This window comes from Sciurus vulgaris, assembly GCF_902686455.1.
Source record: "Sciurus vulgaris genome assembly, chromosome: 4".
In the NCBI taxonomy this organism is placed as follows: domain Eukaryota; kingdom Metazoa; phylum Chordata; class Mammalia; order Rodentia; family Sciuridae; genus Sciurus; species Sciurus vulgaris.
The window spans coordinates 78769287-78774897 of NC_136464.1; the positions used below are offsets into that span (position 1 = coordinate 78769287).

General features: G+C 40.6%; 1 pseudogene across 1 annotated transcript; it reads right to left on the reverse strand.

Moving 5' to 3' along the window:
• Nucleotides 1-525: 525 nt before the first annotated feature.
• On the reverse strand, nucleotides 526-1284 carry LOC306659156 (THO complex subunit 4-like; annotated as a pseudogene). The gene has a single exon. The product of its transcript is annotated as a THO complex subunit 4-like (transcript).
• Between the last annotated feature and the right edge of the window lie 4327 nt (nucleotides 1285-5611).

Genomic DNA, 5611 nt, shown 5'->3' on the forward strand with positions numbered 1-5611 from the left:
CTCACCCCAAAAGCAGTCCAGAAACACCTCAGAAAAATGTCCTGAAACAACCCAGAGGTCTCATTCTACTCCTTTGCCAGTACGCATAAATACCTCAGCATGCCCTTCTCGCCCAGAGAACACACACTACACCTCAGAGACCACATTTTACTCACCACAGAGGCCTTCCTTATACACCTCAAAGTCCTCCTTTCTCTTTCTCTCTTTTTTTTTTTTTTGCACACATTTCTATTTTATTATGGCAAAGGTGAAAAGCGTCACCTTCTCCAAAACAGCAACCAATAAAATTTATCCCAAAAACAACTTGGTACAAAACAGGTCTGTTTCAGAATTAAAAAAAAAAAAAAAAAAAAAAAAAAAAAAAAGATAAGAGAAAAAAGAAAAAGAAAAAGAAAAACCTTTACATGAGTTTTTAAATCCTATTTTAAAACATAAAAGAAACAAATTCGTCATTGGCTGCACAGCCCTGTTGCCATCCCCTCCCACCGGGGAGCAGAGAGAAGTCTGGATCCTGTTCCAGCGCGGTTTGCCCGGCTGCTTAACTGGTGTACATCCTCGCATTATAGGCGTCCAGCTGCGCGTCCAGCTCCTCCGCAGAGAGCTGTTGCTTTGAGTTCCTGCCGGTACCTCTGCCTCTTCCCTGGCTACCTCCACGGGTCCCTCTCCGGGTGCCACCACCACCGAAACCTCCGGAGCCTCTGTTTATGCTCTGAACAGGTCTCCGCTGTGAGTCAATCTGTGATGTGACAAGCTGGATATTCATGGGGCGGCCATCCAAAGGGACACCGTTGTACTGTTTCAGAGCCTTCAGGGCATCTGCTTTCCGTTCAAAGTGCACATCTGCTGTCCCTAAGCTGTGGCCAGAGTGATCATAGTGCCCAGCCGCCTTCTTCAGCGTTCCAAATTCAGCAAAGAGTTCCTGAATGTCGGCGTCGGACACTCCGAAATCCAGATGTGACACCAGCAGCTTCCCACCCGTCTCCACGCCGGCACCACCCATGAAGCCACTGTCAACAGATCGTGCTGCCACTTATCGGGAAGCTGTTTTGGTCTGCTGTAGGGTGCCGGCCGGTTCCTGACGCTGCCGCCCGCAGCGCCGGGGGCGAAGGCCCGGGGTTACGCAGGAGTCCGCAGCCTCCATTCACCCGCGCAGCGGCCTGCGCCCCGCCTCCACCGCCGCCCTGGGAGCCGGCCCTGCCGCGGCCTGGCCACCCGGGCGCCACCTCGCTGGCTCCGGTTCAGCTTAATGATGTCGTCCAGAGACATGTCCATTTTGTCGGCCATGGAGGGTGTGATGGTTATTAAGTCCTCAATAACCTTAGTTGGCACTCCCACTCACCTCATAAAGTGGTGAGAACTCTCAGTACACGCCACACACTGCCTCTCTACACACTGCAGAAAACCCTCTCATCACACACAGGGAGTCCTTTTGGACACCTCAGAGCCCTTCATTTATACCTCAGTGTGTCCTTCCTACTTATCCTTTCTATGCACCTGAGATTGCCCACCCAAGAACCTTCCCTGCACACCTCAGTCATTCCTACACACCACAATGTTACCTCCCTACACACCACAGAAATTCCTCCTACTCAAATGAAGAGTCTTTTCTGCACACCTCAGAGAGTTCTTTGTACACACTCAGTGATTCATCTCTCCATACTCATTTCAAACTCTCCTCCCTACCCACCACAGAGAACATACACTACAAATCTCAGACAGTTCTCCCTACTCATCTCAGATCCTCCTCTCTACACACCTCATACAGGTCTCCCTACACAGCTCACAAAGTCCTTCTACATACCTCAGAGCCCTCTCTTCACACTTCACGGAGCCCTGTTATACACCTCACAGAGCCCTTCTTTCACACCTTCATGTGTCCTCCCTACTCAACTCATAAAACTCTCACTGCATAACTCAGAAGTCCCTCTGTACACAACTCAATGAGCCCTTTCTATTCACCTCAGTGTGCTCTCCATATACATCTCAGTGAGTCTTACCTCATCACCTCAGAGAGCACTGCCACACTTCAAGGAGCCCTCTGCCACACCTCATAGCATGCTCCTACACAACTACCAGAGCCTTCTATACATAGTTTACAGAACCATCCCTACAAAACTGAGTACTCACCTTACACTACTCACCTCAAAAGCAGTCTCTACACACCTCAGTGTTCTGTCCCTGAAAATTGCAATGAGTTCTTACTGCACAACTCTGAGAGCCCTTTTTCTACATTTTACAGAGGACTTCTCTATACACATCAGACAGCCCTTCCTACTTCCCTAAGGGAGCACTCTGACTCATGTCAAGGAACCCTCATACGTACTGCATATGGCCTTCTTGCGTGCTTCCGTAGTCCCTCTCTTCACCCTTCAGAGTGCCTTATTGCATACCTCAAAGTTGCCTCCCTACAATACTTAGAAAGCCCTCCTTACATCAAAGTCCCTTCCTGCACACCTCAAAGAGCAATCCAAACACACCATAGAAATGCATCCTCCATACCTCATTGAGCAATCTCTAAATATCTCAGAAAGCCCTCCCTATACACCCTGAGTTCTACTTACCAATCTCAGAGATAAAACCTATGTAATAAAAACATACTATACAAGCTCTGGGTCACTGTTTCTCCAGTGGAGTGTGGTGTCCCACATGGTCGCAGTGTTTCTATTTGTAAAGGTTTGTTGTCTTCGTTAATCCCCCATTTCCCCTTGGCAGTATTTAGGGTTCACCCAGTTGGTTGCAACTTTTGGTGCTTAAACAAGGACTGGACACAGTGGAACTTCAAGAATTAGATGAGGAGATTCTCCTGAGGATGCATGTCAGATAAAGAAAGGTAAGGAGTACAACTATAGAGCTGGGTGTAAACCATGGGACATGCAGTTTCCAAAGAGAGGAACCTTTATATACAAGTGCTCAGAGTAAAGATTAAAGCTTGAGGAATACAAAAATGGTTGGGCCCAATGACCCACCTCCTCCAGCCATACCCTACCTGCCTATAGTTATTACTCAGTTAATCCCTATTAGGGGATTAATTCACTGATTGGGTTAAGGCTCTCACAACCCAGTCATTTTACCTCTAAACCTTAACCCAATTATTCTACCTCTAAAACTTTTTGCTTTGTTTCACACATGAGCTTTTGGGGGACACTTAATATTTAAACCATAGCATGGGATCAGTGCTGAGATGGTAATCCACATTTGCCATCCCCATTTCCTTTAAAATTTTTAATTACCTTACTTTTCTCCTTATAAAATATTATATAAATTATTAGTTTCTTTTGTTTACTGTCTCTCTTTCCTCCCTGGAATATAAGCTCCAGGAGGGCAGGGACTTCTGTCCACTTTCGTCCATTGCTATAGCTCTAGTGCCCAGAGATGTGCCAGGCATGTAGTAGATGACCAATCAATATCTGTTGACTGATAGAATATTATAATTAAAATCAGCCACTAAAATGAGAAATGTATTTGAGATATTTTAATTTTAATGTATTTTAATTTTGAGATTCCCATGTAAAATAAAGCATACAAATTCAAAGAAAAAAAATGGTTGGGGCCTTCAGAAAAAACATAAACTATAGTATAATACTGTAAGAGACTGATTTTACAAAAGAAAAAATTGGTTAAAATGCTCTATTCATGAGGTTTTGCCTCTCCAGCTCAAAACAGCAGCTTTTCTTATTTCTCAGCTTCTGCCAGATGTTTATCTATCCTAGGCTTGCATTTAAAATCTAAACTGGAGAGGCGATTATTCAAACCCAGTTTGAGAACATGAAAAAAAAAATGCCACTTTTATTTTATTTTATTTTTTTCTCTGAAAATGAAAGCTTATTATTGTTATTATAATCAATAATCAGTTATATATACAGCAAAAGTTTAAGTCTGGCCCTGGAAATATACTAATAAATTTCATTGTCTCTTTCAGCTTCTGGATAATTTTTAGTATTTCTCTATTTACTAAACTACCATAGTTTGTAGGTATCACTGATTTTTTTTCCCCATGCTGGGTAACTTGCTATTTGGAGTGGCTTAGGTACTGGAAGATTCCTCCTCATTATATCAGAAAAGCATAGAACAAATTTATTATTACAAGACTCAAATTGCAGCCCTTCTTTATCGATTTAGGTAGCACTTTACTATAGTAGAATTAGTGTAAGAATGAATTTTTATTTCAAGAATTATTTTGTTCTTGAAGTTGGGGGTCAGTTTAATAAAAAAGAAAAACATTTGATTTTTTTATACAGATGTGAACTACAGTGCTTAAATATTACTTAGAAATGATTTGCTTTTTAGTAATTTTGCAGGCTGAACATGAATTATAAAAAATGGATATTAATTTTTTTTAGCAAAATACTCTGTGATAGAATTCAAACATTATGTTGGATCCTTTTTTAAGTTAGTGTACTTGTCTCAATTTTAGAGTGATTATTACATTCTTTTTTTATAATTTATTTATTTTGAGTCATTGTAAACAAGTGGAGTACAACTTGTTTCTCTGGTTGTACATGAAGTAGAGTCATATAGGTTAATGATCTTTGTCTCATTCTGTTATTTTTCCTTCCCCCACCCCTGTTTATAGCTCAGTTGGTAGAGTGCTTACCTTGAAAGCACAAGGCCCTGGGTTCAATCCCTAGCACTGCAAAAAAAAAAAAAGTCACTTTTAAATTCAAGATACTGTGGGATGTAAATAGCTGGCAATGTTGTATGCACTCATATTCTACTACATTCTACCACCCTGCTTTCTTAACAAATTTCTCCATAAACATTATAGCACATGGAGAAAAATGGAATGATCTCATATACACAAGTCTTCTACACCTTAAAAATATTTACCTGAGAATTTCAAGACTCTAACATTTAAATACGGGGATTGACTCTATCTGACCCAAAAGTGCACTCTGCTCTGATAGAGTTGTTCTACATGTTCCTTTAATAATTAAAACTGTGTGACTTATAGAACTCCTATTTTTAAAATTTCACTTTTTTAAGCTCATAGTTTTGTAGTGAATTCAAATTTGGACCTGCACACCTAAATTAATGTATATATTTTTTCTGATCAGTCTTATCTAACTATAGAGGTTTTTACAGTCCATCTTTGTTTAGAGGCCAATTTTTCAAGGATTGACTCCCAAATGCATTGGAAAATATCTCTAAATAAAATCCTAAGAAGGACATAGAAAAGGAGATGTTGGAAAAAATCTCCAAAAGCCATCAAGGACAAGGGGCCATCTGAACATTTGATTTCAGCGTTTGCCATGGCTGTCAGACTTTACACCTAGCATTTCCAACTCTCCAGGCCTACCTTATATTTAGGCCATAATGTAAATCTGAATGACTATTTTAATTTTTAACAGGTTAAATCTAATATAGACTTTAATAAACATCACCTCCTACCTGTGAAGATCTACCTATAAAAAACTACAAGGTCTTTTTTTTCCTGTTTTATATATGTGTTCACACATATGTATTGTATTGTTTTGTCCACATATGTGCTTTTGTCTATATATCATATACATGGTATCAAAGTTGGCATATAGAACATGAATGCTCACATATCAAAACTGAAATAGGAAATGGACCCAAATGCATTTTATTTCAAGTGACTTAAAAAAGAAGT